This window comes from Oryzias latipes, chromosome 19 (assembly GCF_002234675.1).
Source record: "Oryzias latipes chromosome 19, ASM223467v1".
In the NCBI taxonomy this organism is placed as follows: Eukaryota; Metazoa; Chordata; class Actinopteri; order Beloniformes; family Adrianichthyidae; genus Oryzias; species Oryzias latipes.
The window spans coordinates 20312517-20334655 of record NC_019877.2 but is presented as its reverse complement, the minus strand read 5'-3'; the positions used below and the strand labels follow the sequence as shown (position 1 = coordinate 20334655).

The following is a 22139-nucleotide window of genomic DNA, read 5'->3' as shown; positions in this document are numbered from 1 at the left end:
GTGGTACCGGCACTGTTTTTTGTTTTTATAAATGGAAGACGGTAACAAAAGAGCATGTCTAGAAAAAAGCGCTTTCTTCATCCTGATTTTTTTTCTTTTCTTTTCTTTGGCTCTTCCTTTATGTTAAAAAAACCTCTGTTATTGGGTGAAAGTGGCATCTCATACCTTTAAGAGACTTTAAAGGGGATGTTGGTTGAAAATTGCATCCTCCAGAATCATTTCTCTCGTTGTCTTCTCCTGTCAATCAGGGTTTCAGCATTTTGTATTAACACGTATTCATCAAATAGTCAACATGAAGAGGCTTTAAATGTGCAAACTTAATATTTTTGGGATCAGCTGACTGACACCATGTCATTTAAGACCATCTTTATGAGCAAAGAACATCGCCACATAACATTATGTCTGCTTCAGTATGATCAGTATTCAGAGAAAAACTTAAGCTACTAGCATGAACGAGACGCATAGTCTTTAAATAGAATGAAGTGCCTTAAACTGTTGTTGGCAGTCCAATGAAAAGATAAGAGCGTGTCATATCTGTCTTTGGGTGGATAGTATCAGAAATTTCCCATGGATTTTTAGAAATTCATTCTTTTTCTGTGCTTTTTTTATATAAAATCCTTGAACAATTAGATGAAAGGCTGATCTGGTGTGTTCATTTCTGTATCTTATAATTATTATTGTTCCTCATCCTTTGAGTTTTGATGTAGGCCTGGGAAGCTGAGCGTATCCTCATCACTCGGATTAATGGGTGTTTTGGCAACATCTGAGCTCAGTGCTAATAGGCCGAGGCCATGTTTCCTGCTGAATGGTACCTGATTCCTTTGTGCTGCCACCATGGTTGGTCGCCTGTGCTGCTGTAAAGATTGGTCATTTAAAAGCGCTGGTGTGACACTGCTCATGAACCATTAATAGGAAGGCATGTGTCTAATTAAAATGACATTGGACAAAATTACTATGAGGGTTTGTTCTAATCCAGAATCATGGTCTGACTTAAGCAAGCTAAAAGGACAAGTTTACCATTGAATAATGATAAAATTGAGGAAAAATTAACTGACTCAAGGACAAAAAATAATGTTCATCCAGGTTTATATTTACTTTGCAGTCAAATGCAAAGATTTTGTTCCTACTGTTGCTGGATCAGATACCAACAATACAAAAGCTGTGAAATGTGTGGCATGTCCATGCCTCCTTAACAGAAAGGAACTGTCTGCATTTTATTAAAACTTGTATTTGCTGCTGTTATTAAGACATAAAAAGGACAAAGATGGAAAAATGGAGGAGAAATTGACATCAACTTAACTCATAATGCAAAGTAATCTGAGTACACAGAGTTTCCATTACTTGTGACCTAAAAGCTTTGACATACCAGGATGACAATGCTCAAAAAAAAGCTTTGGAATTGTTTTTTGCAAAGTAGGCAGCTTGTCCTCTAAAGTGGCAGATAGAAACAAATGTGCTCATGTGTGGTGGAATGTGGCTTTGTTTGGCTGATCACAAGTGTTTGAACTCATCACTATGCACTTGGCCTTCTCTCAGTGGAATATTAAAAACAACTCACACGCACAAAATTTTGACCAGAGAATTGGCAGAGACCAATTAGTCATTTCACACACACAATAAACATCCTGTAATTATCTTGCTTCCTAAGATATTTGATTTTAAAGTGTAGACAAGAAAACCCAATGTCCTTTATCCAATAACGGCTGTTACTAGCAGCAGTTACATGTGCAAAATGTCTTTGATGGATCAAAGATCAGACTAGAATTGAACTGTGTACATGGGCCCCGAAAAACTGTCTGATTATAACTGTTAAAATGTTATCTCAATTTCTGTTTTGTTTTTTTTGCATTTTGTTTTTTCTGTATTTTATTTTGAAATGAGTTTGTGTGATTTCCTGTTTTGTTTTTGGTCCAGGTGTGAGAACGTCTTGGACCTGGGTGGGTCTAAATAAACGTGGCGATCACTCCCGGCTGGTGTGTGGTTGAGAGTGAAGTCAGAGAAAAAGGAATTGTTTGCGAATGTGATTAATTTGATTCTTGAGAAATATATTGCGGTGAAGTTTGACACAGTAGTCCAAATACCACGCAACACTGTAGTGCAGTTACCAGCCTAATAACCAATGTTTAAATATGCCATAGTTTTGATCAGAACAGTCATTTTGACATGCGCAGAACCCTGTAAAATACCGGAAGCGGCCATAAAAGAAGAAGTAGCGAGCTGCGTTGTAGACAAACATAGCTGCAGCATAAAGCACGATGATCTAGGATTTATTGTTACGATTAATATTAAGTGCCTGTCCGCTCATAATCTTCTAAATTCGTACAGCCAGTGCTTTTTATTTGGCTGCATGTACCCGGAAGAAGGGTTAGGATTAGGCTAACGTTTGCATAAAACATTTAGCGTTGGATGTACTTAAAATCTGTGTGGTCAATACCACAACGTACATCTTGGCTGCACGTAAATATGTGGGAATAGCATCAGTGTTTATTTTGTCTGTAGTTAATTGGAAATGGAAATTCACGTGATTGTTTGCACTGTTTCTCAGTGCAGTGCGGAGCGGCATTTCTGCATTTAGAAGCCGACTCCGCCACACGACATATGCATGACGCAAAGGCCAGGCAACAGTGACCCACCATCGGAATAAACTGTTTTTTATGCACCACAGACGGAGCAGCAATCTGCATAACCCACCTATCTCGATCGGAAGAAAATTCTGATCCCAATAAGTCTGATTGGGGAAGATTATTCCTAACGGCGTGTTTACATGACGCATTTTTATTCCGATTACTTGTGTCCATGTAAACGCAGCTAATGTATTAATGTATCTGATACAGGTGTGTAACAATTCATTTTAACAATGATTCATATCACAATTTGTGGTTTCTGATTTGATTCCTAATTAATATTTGTTCATTTTGAACGATCCAATTCACTGACCTAAAATCAATCCAGGACATCTTCATCCTAAATTTCAACCAGTGTGACTCAGAGAGAGGTACCTGGTAATGAACAGAGCAGGGGAAGTTTTCAAGGTTCCTTGGATTTCCTCAAGATAATCAAGTGTAAATTAAATATGTGCCAAACAAACAAGTGAACAAGAATGAATGTCAAATCCATTCACATTTTAATTTCCTAAAGTTCAGCCCACTGTTTTTTTTCCACATCCAAATAATCCAAAGGGAACATTATTAGAACATTCTAGGACACTGTATGGTCACATGACTTTGCTAAATTCAAAGTGTTTCCACATATTGGACGGGAATGATAGTTGATCCTTTTCTGCTGTCATCACGTGTGTCTTGTCTGCTGTGATGGAACATGGTAGTTTTTTCATTATAGTAAATAAACCTACTGTGCCTCATTCAAGAGGATATTTTCAAATGGCAGTTATAATCGTTTTATTTCATTTTAAAACAACTTTATAATGGTATAGGTCGATTCAATTAAGAACTCAAAGAATTGTATTCTATATACATCAATTGATCAATTAAGTTTATGGTTTCACCCCTAGATAATGTGATGTCAGAATAACAAATGTTAATTTCCCCACAGAAAAACCTTTATGGGATTGATGAAGGTTGACTTTGACAGGACGACTTTTAATCTGCAGTAATGATGCTAAATATAGTTTTTTGAGTCATAATTCAAAGTAGTATCCAATTCTTAATTGACAGTTCAATTTGCAAATTTATCATGAATTTTTCCATTAAACATTTAATATGCAATTCAGACTTGGAATATGAAAATAAATTTTGCAATTTATAATCAAATATGAATTTTAAAAATAAGAGATCAAATGAAAACAAAATCAATTGCAATTTTAAGTGGTCGTGGGTTTTTGATGTCTCAATTCAAATGACAGTGCATTTTGGAATTTACTATACAATATTTAAAAAATGACATTTGAATTTGTGGTTTGCTTTAAATTCATTTTAAAGTAACCCAAAATATATTGTATTGTAAAATCCCATGGTGTTTTAGTGTCAAAATTCAAATGAAATTGCAAAACAGCCAGACTCCCATCAGGGCGGGACCTACCACCTCCCTAAATTTGCTAGATCCTGCCTCCACTTCCTTTGGCTGACCAATTAAAAATATAAAAGAGTCAACTAACCAATGGAAATATTTGGTGTTGGAGGTCGGAGAAGAGAATGTGATATCTGCTGATGAATTCTCTTTTGTGTCTATGACAACAACTGCAACTGCTGTGTCGCAGCTCTTACCCTCTTGAGACCTGAGCTCTTGTTTGAGATGCTTTTTTTTATTCTTTTATGTCGTAGTCACAGGGCCCCAGGTGTTCAGATTTAACTACAGCGAAAATAAAAACCTACAATAGGATGTCCTGGTATGTGGAAGCCAGTTCTCAAGAAATCATTTGGAGCACATGTTTAGAGCTGCTGTGTCCTTTAGGACAGCGGTCCCCAACCCCCTGGGGGTTGGTACTGGGCCACAGACAGCAAAAAACAGAAGAATACCATAACAGATCATTTCTGTTTTGCTTTTTGTGATCCTGAAAGAAGATTTATTTTGGGGAAAAAACTCACAGATTCTTTTGACCACATCCGTCTTGGTCTGACGCGTAGAACACAAGAAAAATGTTTGGTTTCTACAACAGACGTGTTTGGAGCTGAGGAGGAAAGCTCTTCCATCCTCTGGGTTAGGATTTCTGCCCCATAGACAGATTTCAAGTAAGTCGTTCCAAAGGTGTGGAAATTTATTTATGTGGTATTTATTCGCCCAGATGGGAGTCTGCATTTCAATTTAATTTTTAACACATATACAGTGATCCCTCGCTATAACACGGTTTACTTTTCACGGTTTCCCTACTTCACGGATTTGCATCGTGCATTGTGTTCTGCATTCTGATTGGCTAAAAAGTCACTTCCTTTCTTCTCTACCTGTGCGTCAATAACGTTGCAGTTTAAAGTGTACAGGTACGTAAATCAGCTTGCCAAATTTACAATACGTACATGCAAATCATCTTGCAATTTCGAGTTTCTCTAAAACCCATAGAAAAAAGAGCGACAACAACTGCCTATCACTATGTTCTTCTCCTGAACAAACACAGCTGTACCGCGGGCTTCAAAAGAAGAAAACACTGCAGAGCGGAGTCAGGATGCAGCGGCTCAGTCTGGTGAGCAGTGAGATACACCTGAGTCACTATTTGTCCCACTGTACTTTGTATTTTATTTTATTTAAATCTTTTAAATTTTCTCCCGTTTAATTCAATTACTCTCGGGTCGCGGTGGGCGGGGCTAATCTCCGCGATTAGAAGCCTTCTGTTCACATTGATGATTAAAGTTATTATTTGACAGTACAGAAGTTATTTGTTGAAAAGAAAACTTTTCTAAAGTACTTTTATTTGTGAAACAAATGCTTGAGCCTGTAAAATGGTTTGTTCTTTCTTCTCAATGTATAATAGATTTTTTAATTGTATAATACTTGTTAAAAAAATAGAGGTTTCTACTTCACGGATTTTGCCTATCACGGGTCATTTTTGGAACGTAACCCCCGCGAAAAACAAGGGTTTACTGTAAAGCGCGATGCTATGCAAATAAAAATTCATTACACCAGGGGGGCGCTGGTTGGCATTTTCATTTGAATTTTGACACAAAAACAGCATGGCATTTTAAAATCCAAATGATTTTAAGTTACTTTAAAATGAATTTAAAGCAAACCATATACTGAAATGTCTTTGTTTAAATATTGTACAGTAAATAACAAAACGGCTTTTCGAAATGAAAGGTCAAATTGTATATCGAGTAGTTAATAGCAAAATGCATTGTCATTTGAACTATGACTTAAAAAACCATGACCATTTAAAATTGCAATTGATTTTGTTTTTGTTGGATATTCTATATGTTCATGTTGAATTGTAAATTTTAATATTGTATAGTAATTTGCAATATTGATAAGAATTCAGGACAACCCAAGCAGAGCAATGCACAGGTAAGAATTAGAGTGATTTTTAGAGAGATGGAGGGAGTTGATTTGCCTCCAGATGCACAGGTGAGCGTTGAAGATTTCCTAAAGCGGCACCGGCTGAAGAAATCTCCGGCGTGTCGCTGCTCAGAGCAGATGACGTCACTTGATCTGCTGTGGGTTCCCCCAGGTTGGAGAGGTGGGGGCTGCATTTCCGTTGACAGGTCATGACTGTCGTGAATCTGCATCTCTCAGCGATGTTAAGAGACGAGAACATCAGACACTCCACGCTCTCCAAGGGGGAAGCAGAGGAGAAATGCAGGCAGGAGGTTTTAATAAGAACTGAGGAAAGAGCTGAAACTCATAAACAAGGCCAGAAAAAGAGTAGTAAACATGAAAAGGTGAAAGGAGACTTAACTATAACTTGGTGGAACGTGAATTGACTCAATAAACTAGCAGTGTGGGAGTGAAACTGAGCACCTTAGTAATGTAAATGCAGCTGGAGCACAATGTGGAATAACTCAGCACAGGTGGATGAAATTAGAGTGGAGGAAAAAGAAGAGTGGAAGTGAAGTTCAGGATTAAACCATGACAAAAATGCATTGTCTTTTGAATTAAGATTTGTTTTTATTTAATCCTTTTATTTTTAAAATGATCATATTGGATTGTAAATTTGAAGTTTGAATTCTTATTTCGCAAAATGTATTTTCCCATTCCAAGCCTGAATTATAAATTGAATTGTCAATTGAAAAAATGCATATTACTTTGAATTAAGACTCAAAAAGGCTTTCATAAAATAGTTTCACACCTATGGTAAATGTCGTATATTTTTATAGTGCTTTACTACCTTCCTTGATGGCCCAAAGCCTTTTACAGTCACAGTCCCATTCACCCACACACACACACTGATAGCAGCTCCACTGTCTTACTATGATGCCAACCTACTGTCTAACCACCAGTGTCTTGCCAAGGACACTTTGGCTACGTTCACACTGCAGGGCTCAATGCTCAATTCCGAATTTTGAAAAGATTCAATTTTTTTGCAAGGCTGTTCACATTTTCAATTAAATACAAACTTTTGTGATCTCCTGTGTGACCGTGAAATGACCCAGGATTGACCCGCCTGCGCAGAACAGTACTCAACGGTAAACGACGTCACTCGTTGCGGAAGTAGCTAACGTTAACAATGGATGTCAACAACACTGTTGTATACAGTGGGGCTTTTTTTGCATTACTACATTTATTTTCATAAAGGAGCCAGCACAATAACAATCTTCTCATTTTAAGAAGTCATTGGAGCCGGGATCGTTTGTACCCACTGTCATGGAATGGGGATGTGGATGTGCTGGAGCCGCGCATGTGTGTGTGAGAGAGAGGAGAGAGCAGGTGCAGCGCAGGGGGGAGTGAAGGGGGGCAGAGGAGGTGTGTTGGGGGCGCGCATTCATGTTGTGTGTTACTGAGGAAGGAGAACGGTTATAAAAGAAAGTTTCCCACAGAACTAATACTATTGACTCTTTATTAACCCGCTCTGGAAAATCTGAGGGTCCGAACGGGGAAATGAACCCCGATGGAGGATCTGCCTTCGGTCCCCCAGCGCTTCTTACCACGGTCGGAAATGGAATAAAAAGTAATCGCTGCGAAGGTTCAATTCCACGCTCTGCCATCTCGCTGGAAATGTTTTCAAAAACCGCCCGGTTGCGATGAGAGCCCTCGAGTTTGGCCTGAACAGAGCTTTCACCCCAAATATTAATCCAATCGGTGACCTCGCTTCCCTTCCACTGACTGGTCTCAGCAGCATCGTCCGCCATGGTTGATATTTATGTTCTCGTTCCTGCCTACTTCAACGCAGAATGATGACGTCTGTAGCGTATCAATGACGTACGGGTCGGATACATGTGGCCTGGCCGTTCAGACGGAGGTCGCATTTCAAAAGATCGGATACGTATCGGATTCTGGACCACATACCCAAGTGGCCTGGGTCACATTTGAAAAGATCTGATCTGTGTCGGTCAGACTGTCATGAAAAGATCAGATACAGATCGCATAAGGGCCAAAAATACGGAATTGGGTCGTTTCAGCCTGCAGTGTGAACGTAGCCTTTGACACAGGGGGTGGGCGAGATGGGAACCACATTACCAACCAGGGGTCGATCACGCTACATCTGCACCACAGCTACCCTTTATATTTGGTTTGGTTTCCTTGCACATACAGCACTATCAGCAGAGGAACAACCCACAAGACTCATAAAGGATAGCTATTACATAACTTGCCCCCAACACCACCCCACCCAAGGTCTTCATCTGTTCTCTGGAATATCTGTTTCCATTCACACTGAGGTTAACTGCACCAGAGTTTATTAACAAATTAAGACCCTCATTTTCCAAAGGACCAGTGTTTGCTCGCTTGGTCTGCACAAGAAGTTTCCGAATTTTCACACCTGACGTGGGAATCTGGTGTGGACAGAAAAACGCTGGTGGGATTGAAACACAATCAATATTTTAGGAGTAGCAGCACACAAAAAAAACTTGACTTTATACTTTACTTGAATAACTACAACTTCTGTATCGACTTCAGTAATTGCTGATCTAGTTTTACAAATATATTTCCTATATTAGCGGCAATATTAACATATATAACAAGAATGTGTCTAATACACTAAGACATTGGCTTCACTTTGGATTCACTTTTCTGTTCCTAGAAAACTCAGTTAGTCATGCTGCTAACCTGGTTTTCAGGTCAATGATTCATAGAAAAGGTCAATGACTCTATGAGTAAAATATGCCTGTAATTCAGCTTCAAAGGGACAGCACTTTAAGAAAGGTTTACAGAGAACACCTGAGCCCATAAGCTATGACAGAAACACTCGACTCGAGCAACTATCAAGATGAAAATGTTCACATGATGAGAAACATCACCCAGACACCATACCAAAAATCCCCCGAGTAAAAGTCCCAGAGCAGGACGTCTCTCGTGAAACAAAAAGACTGAAGGACACGACGTGCTGTAAACACAGTCTATGTACTGAAAGGTTTACGATGCTTCTGATCCAAATTCTATCATTCCAGCTCTGTTTTGTACAGAGGGCCTCCAAGGATCAAAACAACAGGGCTGGAAAATCCAAAGGAAAACTCTCAGGAATGGGCACTGGTTTGGAAGAACAGTCAAGGATCTAAATTCTTCTGCTAATTCTATTCAGAAAATGTGAAAAAGGATGGATTTGATTCTGAGATTATGATATTTTTAATAACTGATGTCTTTTAAGTCCCCCTCTATGTGACAAAGACAAAGCAAAACAGTAAGCTTCTGTCTTTGCAACTCAAATTGAGTTCCAACATATAATGAATATTAAAGGTTACAGCTGTTGTTGTTCGCTTTTTCTCCCACTAAATCACTCAAATATGATGTAACTATACGCCACCTAAAATGACCTAATGTCAGCATCATTTCCTTGGAAAGGTTTTGTTTTTCTCTTATCACATGGGGGAAAAAAAACATAATTTTTCTTTACTTTGCCTGTCAAATGAGATAATATGCCTGAATAATTTATCCAATGTTTCTACATCATAAAAAAGCATTATCTGTTTCAAATATGCAGAAGAGCAAAACTGAAGTATGTTAAAGCTGTGATAGTGCTTTCACATGGTTAAAAATATTACGTTAATGTAAACATTGTGTATAAGTGACGACAGTTTAATGCAATTTTGTAATTTGATGATACTTTAAGCTATAGGGCATGCAGGCAAAGTGTTTGGCATCCATTATGCTGATTGGATGAGCTTCTCTCTTAAAAACATGGCACGCTTGAGCCAATTCTCAGCTCAAAGGGAATTAACGGGGAGCAAAAGTTGGCAAAAGAGCACCATCCAGATAGCAGCAAAACAGTCAAGTTTGGGATTAGATTGCTCTTTTCTTCAGCTCATAGTCTCATCATGTTTCATCTCAATCTGTTTTGCCTCATAGATTTGATTCTGGGCTACATCGTGGGTTAGTGGTTAGTACTTTCACCTCAAAGTTAGAAGGCCATTGTTCAAATTCTTGCTGAGTCCATTTTGTGTGACGTTTACATGTTCTGCTCCTATAGTCCAAAAACATTCTTCATAGGTTTAAAGGTGGTTCTAAATTGAACACAGGCATGCGTGTGTATGAATGTGTGGCCCCCAGACGGGTTACCAGTCCAAGGTGTACCCCATCTTAACCCAACAAGGATATGCTCTAGCAACCCTGTGACCAAAAAACAGATTCAATAGGTTTGGAAAATGAGTGGATGGATTTAGTTCTACCTGTAAACTAAACTGAAGTGACAGTAGCGTATACTTATGTGGTATTTACTTGTATGTAATTACTAATATTGCTTGTTAACCCTCTAACATCTGTTGCAGAAACCTAAGGAACACACGCTCTTTGACTCCTCAACCGTTTAGGCGATCAACATGAATCAGCTAAATCTGATGCAGAGAAAGGTCCTTTGTAAATTGACCTGGCATCAAAATGCATCACATTACTAACTGTAACACCTCTTTTTCTGTAACAGAATCAGCTGGTTTATGTTGTTTGCATAAACATTTCCCATCTGTACAGTGTTGCATACCAGCGCAAGGCTACTTTTCTCCACTTCAGAATCCGCTAGAATTCCGTCAATTGCGTAAATGGCTGAGGAGTTACGGTAGTAGAAAGAATCTAAACACTGGAGCTCCAGCGGTAAAGGATTCATGTAAAAATTTTGATTTTCCGACTTGTCAGACTTTTTACATTTGAAAACCTTCAGATAAAAATATTTGGACCTTATTTCAATTTTACTCAGTTTTTAAAACCCATTCATTGGGCTTTGAAAGCTGCAGTGGACCTTTAGACAAAAGAAGGAACATTTATCATTTCCTAGCATTTAGTTTAATTTGAAAGTTAAAAAGACTCATGAACGTCATCATCAAATCCATATTTATATAGTTAACACTAGGTCCATTAGTGTGCCTCGTGGTCAAACCTATCAAAAATGACTGCAAAGAAAGTAGAAGTTTCCGAGGGTCCATCACAAATGCAACAAGTTTGAAACAGTCAAAGTTTATCTCCAGCTTTTAATTCTTCAAAATAAATTCAGATTCCTCTTTTAGCTTTCCTTGTCTTTTCTCTACTGATTACATAATCCAGACCGATCGTAGGTGAAAAGTGTTCAACCATCAATGACCAGGCAAAGTATTTGTAGTATTGAACAGACATGAACTATAGATGTATGTTCAGCCTTGTCTGTTTTTAGTTTTACTGTCTCTGATATCAAGAGTACGAAGAGAAAAGAGGATTACTGTTCTAAATTGTTTTTTGGATTAACCCACAGTAACTAAAGCCTCAATCCTTTATCCTTCTCTTTTACACAAAAGACACCAACCCTTGGAGGAAAGGAGGGTGGGCAAATAAGGCCTAGTTGTATATGTTTATGTTCAGGGTTCAATAAGAATATCACCCAAGTTAATGCTGTACTGGGAAAAATCACGGTGCATGAATTTATATGATAGTCTCGGTGATGGTCAGAGAGGCTGTAGAAGGATGGCAGCCATGCCCCTTTCAGTCTGCCTCAGTAGTTTACCCTCACCAAGTATGCATGAGGAGTGAATTAATAATCGACCCATTGTAAGCATGTAGAGCATCTGGAAAAAGTGCATACTAATCCAATCCATCATTATTATTATTAACATAGGGACTTTGGGCCAGGCCCAAATTTGACATCCACTCAGGTGTTAAGGTCTTTCCTTTACTGGGCAGCTTTTAGCTTGATGCTCAGCCCGATGTCAGTAGAAACACAGACCTTATCTCTGTCTCACCTCTGCATGGATTCAGATGAATCCTCCTTACTGGCTTTAGAGGTGGATACCGGTGTACTTTCATACCCAGGAGGAAACAATCCAACAAGCAAAGGAAATCCCAGATCTGTAATCCCCAAAGAAGCACTGACGGGAAGTGAAGACTCCAGCAGAATCAAAACACAAACTATGGGGGGGAAATTTCACTCTTGATCTAAAAAAGAGCAACAGGTTGGCAAGAAGAAAACTAGAACTTGCGGCTTTCAGACAAGGCATGGCATGAGAAGAGCACAGTGAACTAGCAAGAAGATGCATACTGCTAGGCTTAAATTGTGGTTACCAGGTGATGAGATGTGCAAAGTATCAAAGATATGGAAAGCCCTGTTTGTCAAAAGTCAGGAAAACCAAGTGAATCTTATTTAACTTGCAGTCAAAAAAAAAACTGGCTCTGGTTCTTAGAAATTTTTGTTACAAATTTTCTTTATAACACATTTTATATTAGTCAGAACATCGAATTTCTTTCTGCCTTGTATGTTTAAATCAAAGTTATATTTCTGATCAGAGTACTGCTACTCATGCTCTTGTTAACTTGCTGAAACACACTCAAAAATGAGCATTTACTATCTTATTTTAAATGAACAGATTTGGGTGACTGACTCATTACCAGTTAATAAATGTTTGCTAAATAATGGTAATAGCCCATCATGATAATATGTACCCTAAAAACTAACAGTCCTCAACTTTCCCATGGTAAGAAGTTTTTTCTTCTTGCCATGCAGGTTTTTGTTGTGTATTTGATAATAAAACCAGGTCAAAGAAAATGAAAACTTATATAGCCTTGTGCATCCCAGACCCCTGGTTTATTGAAAGATTGATATCTGCTGACCTCTTCCTCGATGCATAAAAGAATGCACACAGGCCTAAGGGTGCGTGTTTGTGTAAGTTTTGTTGGGGTTTTAATGTTTCCTTGTACAAGATTGTGAAATCAAATAACTTACCAGACCCTGAAGCAATTATGTTTGTGTCTCTGTGATTAAACTACCATCCACCCAGTGTTTCCTCACCTTTAGTTTTATATCACTGTACATCTTTCAGCTTCCCGCTGTAACTGACAGTAGAACTGGAATCAACAGTAACTGTGTGAACGTTCTTTTCAAGCTGTTGTAGTGTATTCATCAACTGCTTGATTAGTGACTTGGGTTTGCTTAGCAGGTTGTTTCCTCAAGGGTAGAGGAGGGGGAATCTGTTTGAGTATTGAGATGTTTTGAACTTTTGAGGCCGGGGCTTCTTTTTTTCGTTTGCTCTTTTTATTTGGGCTATTTTGAAATCCATCTTCAGCATCAGTGTGCTTTACCAATGCGAAGCGATGGGGGGTGGGGTAGAAATAGGCACCAACCATCCAGGAATGGGACTCATTGACTGTTTATAAGAACTGGAGCGACACCCATAGAAAAGGGTTTACTTCCAGCTCTAATCAAATTAAGACAATTCAGTTGGCCTTTTTTTATGATACATATGTCGCTATGTTGGAGCCAGAATTTGTCAGTAAGCAGTGACAAGTCCAAGTCAGTCTAAGTTTCTATGCCAACCACTTTCGCCAATCAGGAGTGAGCTTGTTGGAAGCCCACGCCCGTACCACTGAAAGCAGGCCCGGGAGAATCTATCAAACGTTTCAAACGTGGAATACCACAATTAAAAACACAGATATATATCAAGCCCATTGCTGCATTATGTAATACATTGATTAAAACATTAAAAAGATACATCAAGATAATTGAAGATGATCCCATCTTCTTGATAGTGTAATTACTCATGAGAATTAATAGACTTTTTTTGCAAAAATGCATACATCACACATACAATTCACAATGAATACATCGAATATAATGATAATCAATTAAAGTCAAACTTGATTTGCAGTTTGAAAGGGAGTGGGAAGAAGCAAATTCATCTTAGTAAATATGGTCAAATCAGTGACAAAACATTTGAGTTATGATGATTCTTGTGAAACGTTTTTTCGCGGGTAAACACCAACTTTCCAACTTATAACAGCTAAAAAGTTGAAAAAGTTTGAATCAAGTTTTGACTTTTGCCATGAATGACATACTAATCGGGAGCTCCACTTGCAATTCAGACAATGTTGATAAACGGCATATAAGAATGGCAAGAAGCTGTAATGCAGCGGCACACTCCAGAAGAATTATGTTCCAACTGTGAATCACTGTAAACCATATGTTTCTCTTTTTTGGTACTAACTGGGCTTCTCCTTCACAGGTGGACGACACCAAGCTGTGGCTTCAAAGCAAACGATGCATTTCAAAGCATAATCAGGTAGGTTGTTGGTTCTGTTTAGCTTCATACGTATTAAAAGTCATAGTTTTAAAGTCTGGACTAAAAGAGAGTTTCCAGCAGCCTGCTGAATCTGTGTGTTTGTACGCAGTCGCTTTCCTGCTATTTTTCCACAGTTGATCCAATAATATCAATGGCTTACAATCCCTCTGATTACAACATGTGACTGTACATAGCTGATGTAAACATGAGTGTCTTGCTTCTCTGTTTTGCATCAACTCCCCGTATGTACAGCAGTTCGTGTGTCTGCAGCAGCCGTCTTGTTTTTTGTTTTTTTTATTCTGAAGACCAGCTGTGTGAGTTACCTGCTGGATGATGTGTCTGCTGTCCCTGCAAAGAAACTTCATGCTTGTAATATTTATCAAAGCAGTTCACAGGACTTTTTTATTGTCATTCCTTGGCAGAAGATAGACTTTAGTCCAAACAACCTGCAGCGTCAAACTGGACGGACTCGAGCGTCCCTCTGGTTTGTCTTCATGTATTTTATGACGCTTTCTGCTAGTTTTCTTGGAAAGGCGGGGTGCACGTAAGCACGAACCCTTAAATATGTCACTGTTTGCTACAACAGTCCTGTGATGTGGCAGTTTGATTTGGTCCCTTTAGACTCTCAGTTTGATTGGTTTGTTTTGAGGCTGCTGCATGCTGATGACAGCAGGTCAGTCATATCTTTCTGATCTTTCTGGATCCAAAGATGATCACAGACGTGGACCAGGTTGGGGATTTAGATCTGCAGTTTCTTTTTTCTTTTTCTTTTCCTGAGCTTTGATTTAAATGATAAACTTTTAGGAAAGGGAACATTCTATTTAGACGCTCTAAATCTGAATGAATACAAATTAATTTACATGTTAGTACTAGTAGTAGTAATTATATATAAAAGTAGCCACTGATGTCCATCAGGAAACAGGACCCGGTGATCGGCTGGAACCCTTCATTTTTTACAGTTTGCTGTCACACTTTTTTATGATTGTTTTATTATTTTGAACTTTAAAGAAGATGTTGAACTTGAAAACAAAGGGAAATCCCTTCATTAACTCTATTCTGCTGTAGGATCATTGCAGCTATAACTCCCTCACTCGTGCTTTGCTGAATTAGTTTAGACAGGAGGAGTTAACCACATTAACATGTACCCTCTGACATCTCTTGACATTCGAAATGAGATTAATACTTCAACAGCCAAAGAGAAATGACTTGAACCAGTTAAAAGTTGGTTAGGACGTTTATTAAAACACCTCTAGTTTGAAAGCTGTAGATCATCCAGAACAAAACTTTCAAAGAGGCTAGTAAATATTGTTTTTTACAAGACTATAAAAGTATTTTTTGAATGCTACATACACAGTAAAATGGAATTTTACGTTTTTGAATTACAGGTTCAGATCCGACTAAATTATTTCAAAAGAAACGACTGAGGCGTAGTCTTAAATGAACAGAGTAATGAAATTCAGGTGGACGGATAAAAGCTCTGCTCCCAGTCGTCCTTCCAGGCCGGGAGGCTGAGAGCAGAACAAAGTGTTTCCGTTTGATGCCTTTAAATTCCATCTGGAAGAAAAAGTCGGGCTTACTGTGAGCGGGGCTGCACGACCAGATAAGATGCTCTGCTGCGGCCTGCATTCCAGGCAGGGCTGCTTTAAAACCCAGATTTGAGCAGTTGATGAAAGGATAGACATCATAACAGTTATAATTGGGTCACATGTGTAACCTGTGCTAGATTTAGAGTAAAAAAGTTATAACAGCAACATTATCAACAGAATCCGAAAATTACGACTACGACCAACTTTAAATTCTGTGTTAAATAACCTTCTAAAATGGTTCGAATTTATAATAATAGACAGTTTTAGGGAGTTTAAAAATAAAAATGTAAGTTTAAAGGACGCCTCGCATTAAAACATTTCAGATTTTTTATTAGAAAGTTCGTAAACTAAATAAAAAATAGGAGGGGCAGTGGTTTTTCTTTATTTCTTTAAAACAAATTGTGTAAGCAAAATGGGTTTCGTAATTTTTTTTAAACATATTTTTTTTTAGACCGAAAATAAACCCAGATAATTATATATTCATATTTAACATAAGTTGAGGTCATTTAATGAAATTGTTAACAGCTCCACAACAAAAAGCAGATTTATTTTTTATTTTTTGTTTGTAAATTTGTGCTTATGAGATGAAAAGTTGAAAAACCTGACGTGCTTCACTAGAAATTTCTCTGCAGTGAAAACAACAACATGGGAAGACGGAAGGAGGTATTAGCCAATCAGAAGTAACACGGGTGACGCATCAGTCAATACTCGTGTTACAAAGGAGGAAAAAAAAAAGCAAAACTCTGAAGGTTGAGGTAAAGGTATATGCTTTCTAATCCACATTTTTAATTCATAAAGAATCCTGATGTTTACTCTGCTTTTTTATAAATTATGCTGTTTTAGGATGTTTGGCGAGCAGTGAGTGTTTGGACAGAATGGCTAACCTTTCGCAAGTGGCAGAATTTTGAAAAATTTGTATTCATCCGATCCGTTTTGTGCAGAGCCCATGTCCTGACAAGGATAAAATAAAATCTCATTCCCAAAAATTAATATCTTGTTCCTACAAATTAATATCTTGTTACCACAAAATAATTAAGTTGTGCAAACGCAATAATTATTCACGTCATAAGTCATTCATAAACACGGATATGCTCTCCCTCCTGCCACAAAAGCTGCTTTCAGCGGTAACCTAGGTGTGTCTGTGACCCACATTCGTTCAAGAAAGGGAAAATTCAAACAAGAATGATCAAGTTATTATTGTCTCAATGAAAAAAAGATAAATATCATAAGATTTAGGATGCCAAAGCTTGCTGCTTCGCCATACCGCAGCGATTCTCCAGATATAGCTCCTAGCTCCGCTGCAGAGATATTTTGCTTGTCATGCCGGCATTAGGGAGACTGCGGTATGGGATATTGTAGTTTAGGGTTCGAATAGGAATAATAATATTCAGGACTTGTCTTTTATTAACATACTGTTCAGCAGTCACTTTACATCCGAAGGTTAGTGGGCTACATGCTACCTAGCCCATCGTTAACCTGTTGTATTTGAACGCACCACAGTTACAATTATTCACGTCATAAGACATTCATAAACACGGATGTTAGCAATAGTTGTATTTACAGCAGATACCTTCACATTTCTGTCTGTGTGTGTCTCATTACATTGCATTGAAGACACTAATGATGTTTAGAGGTCAAATTTATTTATTTTAAAAAGCACAAAAGCATCGGTAATCATGTCTTCATGTCTGGGTCCATTCACATCCTGGTATGCTCTCCATCCATCCTGCTGCAAAAGCCGCTTTCTGACGCTACTTCCGTGTCTCTGTGACCCACATTTGTTCAAGAGGCGGAAAATAAAAACAAGAATGATTGACTTACTATTGTCTCTATGGCCAACACTGTGAGTCAAAGTCCCGCCCACAATTTCTAATGAACTCCTGCTGCTCTGCAGAAACTATGTCCTAGAAAATGGCACAGGTTTTTCGACATTAAAATCCCAAATACAAAATAAACTAAGAACGCTTTTGCAATAGATCAAAAGATGATTGATAAAGATTATTTTTAATGTATTTTAATTGCAGCAAAATTAGTGGGAAAACCTTGTTCAAATTTGAAATGGTCAAACTAAATAAACAGCATTCTGACAGGGGAACTGACCTAAATCTCATTATGGGTGGACTGTATTTTCCGGTACATGATGGGTAAAAGCAATGACAGCAATCCAGAGCGCCTTCTGATTGTGTTTACTGATGTCGAGTTCATTTTGAGACCTACATGGTCTGAATGTTTGGTCAGGTGTTTGTGTGAACATACTAACTAATATGTAACGGTGTCAGACTCTGAGTTTTTTTTTTTTTTTTTTTCGCATACAATGGCAAAAACTTTTGTTTTACCGGTATCAGTTGTACAACTCCAGGCCTCAAGGGCCGGTGTCCTACATATTTTCCAACCAACCTGCCATTGAAGCTCCTCATTGGCTAAACACACCTGATCCAGGTAATCAACAAAAGATAAGGCAGGATCGTCGGAAAACCAACAGGAAGCCGACCCTCGAGGTTTGGGTTTGGACACCCCTGTAAGTTCTAGAGCAGGGGTGGCGAACACGCGGCTTTCAAGCCAATAAGCATGCGGCTCTTTGCGTCTCATCATATTTTTATTTGCTGTGCCTCATTTCATAGTTTTTTCCCTCTTAAACCACACCCAAATCCATCAGAGGGTATTAAAAATAAATAATAATAAGGGTGATTTGGCAGTGTGTGTGTTTTGATGCTGCTCCCAACACATACGTGACCGCCAACCATTTGCGCGGTTTACGCCCAATGCCAGAAAAAAATAACTAAACATTTGATGTGTGTGCAGACTGTTACACTCATGGTCAAAATGGTGAAATTGAGGGTATAAAGATAAACACAGGACGTTTCTGGCAGAAAGATTCTTACTTTTTTACTGAACGGAATGGCAAGTCACTATGTTCATTATCATGAGCTTTTTGAAGCAGTCAAATTGTTTATGGCAGAAAAGAACAAAACGTATCCCGGAGTAAATTAAAAACTCTCCCTGATCTGACACAAATCGTCTCTTTTATTAAAGAGTTAAAGCTTTTCAAAGTGCACATTCAAAACAGCCATCATTCCACTTTCCTTCTTTGTGGAGCTCACAGCAGAAAGCTGCAATCCAAATGAATAAAGCAGAACGTGACGCTGCTTGCTGGACGGAAAATTTACTTTGCGGTTTGAGTACCTGCAGCAGAAGCGACCGCAGATCACTTTTCTCATCGACCCCTTTAATGCAGAGACTGACTGCCTGAGATCCCCGCTTGTCATTGATGAGGCAGCGAGCGAACCGGAGATGATTGAGCTGAAATCTCTTTTGAAAGAAGCCCCTGTTATGTTTTGGAGAACGGAGAAATACCCAGTGTGTAAAAGATCTTAATCTGCTGTCGATGTTCTCCTCAATATATGTCTGCCAGTACCTGTTTATTACCTTGAAACACGTGTAATCAAGGCATCGGTCTGTTCTGACCGACACTTACATGAAGGAACTGCTCATCAGAGAGGCTACGACTGGCCTGGGGATTAACCCCGCCTTCAGCCCCTAAGACTTATGGGAAGTGGGGAATCTTGGGTGTAAAACCATGAGTCGGGGGGCTGTGAGCAGAAGTCAGGACCATGCTGTTTGGCTGAATGTGTGTCTGATCAAATAAATGGGTTCTGAACTCAGATAGGAAGGGCAAGACTAGATCTCTAATTCAGCAAATCACTTGTTTGCCTGCCACATTGATGTACAAGCTGAGGCATTGCAATATTTTAATATTCCATTAACTATCAGCTTTTCATGCAAAAAGTCAATCATTAAATTTAAAATAAAAAAAGTTATAATAGCAAAAATTTCTAATGAAGGTTAAAGTTAATGTATGCTACACACATCTGAAATATAATGTATTTAAAGTGTTTATTGTGAATATGAATTACTTAGACACCAGAAGGATGCTCTGTCAAGATGTTTGTGTCTTTGTTGGTGTAAGGGTCATTGAAAGAGGAATGTTGAGATACAAAGAATTATCAGTTAAATGCTGTTGGACAAATGGTTACATATTCCATTTTTATCATCACAAATCTGACTTCAGAGGAGTCGGTGCCTCACCAGCCATCAACTTCAGTGCACGTCACTGAGTAGTTGTGTGAGTCAGAGAGAGGCACAGAAAAGAGTGAAATAGAGAGAGAGAGAGAGTGTGTGTGTGTTTGTGTTAGATGAGAGAGAGGTGCCTGTGTGTGTGGAGGGGGTATCTGACCTCCAGGGTAGTTGCTGTGTTAACTCTGGCTAAGCTGCATTTGATGTGTGTATTTAGGGTGGACACTTTCCTTGAAATAAACACAAGTACAATACTTGCTGTTGTATTGTAGGGAAAGGAGTGTGTTATGGAGAATAATACGGCTTTAATTGCGTGTTTGTGTGTGTATGTCTTGGCAGGTCATTGTGTGGTGTGGCTCTTTGACTCTCACAGTGCAAAGATTCGGCTCTTGGTGTCAAACTTGTCCGCCAAGTTTCATCTAAGATAGCACAAGGGTTAATAAAGTCTGACTGACTTATCTCTGACTTTTTTGTCTCGCTTATTGCACCTTATAGTTTGGCGAAAATAGACCATTCCTTGACTATGTGCCTTATCATCCGATGTGCTCTATAGTGTGGAAAATATAGTAACTGCATTTAATTTACTTCAGCTGATGTTTTTTCCCCCATTTTTATTTTAAGACTTGAAAGTTGATCTTTGGCGCAATCTCTGCAGATCATTTTAACGACCCCTCCCTCCCACTGAGCTCTGACCTCTGTCATTAAAGCTTTGCTCGGACCAGATTGGAAAGATTATTCTGCTTTGCTTCATTTTTGAAGATGATCTTTGTCTAATTTTCAAATTTTCTCCTAAAAGTTGCCCCAAACTACAGACTTAGTTTCACTGTCCGTGGAGCCTTGTCATCAAAATAATGATTTTGCAGTAGATCCTTCTATTACTTAGAAGTTTTTTTTTTTATCCTGGGGACAATCTTGGAACATGCCAGGTAAAACGCAGCCCACCCACAGAGTCCATTCCTGTAGGCATCGCAGGATCTCCACTTGTAAACAGCCTCCCTGCATGGGAGAGGTAGACACGACAAACTGCGTTACTCCAACGGACAAAGCTATCCACGACTGATGAATGCTGGTCCAGATTGTAAGAGCCGCTTCGGCTTTATCGCACTGGACAAACACTGTTGAGTTATTGGGAGGATTATGAATAACTTTTTTCAGCAGTGGAAAAAGAAAGAAGAGGCCAAGACGGAGTCATCAGAGGTCCCTGAAATAGCAGCAGTCTGAGAATGAGGCAGAGAAGGTGAAGTAGCTGGCATGTTTGTGGGCTTCAGTGAAGCTGTTTCAGAAAACTCCCTCCTTCCAGAAAGAATCCTTACTTTTTGTTGGATTCACTCCGTTCAGCTTCCTCCGGTTGTGAAACAGTGTTTTGCTTTAATAAACTGTCTTTTGTGCAATGTTTATTGTGAATGTTTTGCTTGAGAGTTCTGCATGAGCTTGTTTACTTTGGCTATAGTGGCAACTTGACCTTTTTTTGTTTTCGGGTCCTATCGGTTCTTCAGTCCCACACTTGTGCTGTGATGTAATAATTCGCTAACGCTTGCGCGAGTCACTTCAGAAACAAGCGAGTCCATCCAGCATGAACACAAAAGTTCCTCCATATTTAGTCCAAAGCATATGAATAATTTGAAGAGAAACACTACAATGCACCTGTTATTAATTTGTACCACTCAACTGTACACAGACAGCTTTGCGTGGTTCCCATGGCTCGACTGTGGGCGGTTCCCAGAGTGCCCCTTTTCCTTTTTTTTTTGGACCAGAGGCTCATGGGAAAGCTGTTTTGAGACCTTATCCTGTCAAAAGCAGAGGCAGCAGTTTGTTCACAGGTGCAGCGTGCACAGAAAAGATTTAAAACATCCATATTTTACCCCGCTAATAATAGTTTTAATATGTCCTTTTGTTTATTTGCTTTTGGCCTGTGTGTAAGAGGAAGTCAGGGGTTAGTCCTCTGTGGACTAATTCATCACATAAAGCTTTAGCATTCATCAAGAAACCGAGGCATAAACACACATCTTCAACTTCTAACTGTGTCAGCAGCTGTGTGACAAGGTTTACACTGTCACTTTATTGTTCAAAACAGCGAGTCTGAACAAATTCTTAGTTTAATCTTGATGATACCTTCAGAGAAATAAATGGCATTACCATCTATCCTTTTTCTTGACCCGTTTTGTCCCTCTCTGGGTTACGGCGCTACCAGAGCCTAACCTGGCTACTGTTGGCCTGAGGTGTGGTATACCCTGGACAGGTCGCATGAATGATATTTAGCGTAAATAGTATTTAAATAACAGATTTTTATTACTTTCTTGTAAGTGAGAGCTTCTTTTAATTAATTTGTTATTCAACTACTAAATTGTTTATTTCTGTCTTTTGCCTAAAATTCAGAACTAAAAAATCTTTTATTAACATTATGAAGTGCACAACGACATTGTTTTCAGCAGCT

General features: G+C 38.8%; 1 long non-coding RNA gene across 2 annotated transcripts in view; it reads left to right on the top strand.

Annotated features, from left to right (window-relative positions):
- The window catches only part of LOC110017202, a 90458-nt gene that overhangs the window by 29933 nt on the left and 38386 nt on the right, over nt 1-22139 (top strand). For both annotated transcript variants that reach the window (XR_002292520.2, XR_002292521.1), the window contains exon 2: nt 13989-14045. This is a non-coding gene — a long non-coding RNA (uncharacterized LOC110017202). The remainder of the gene's footprint in view (nt 1-13988; nt 14046-22139) is intronic.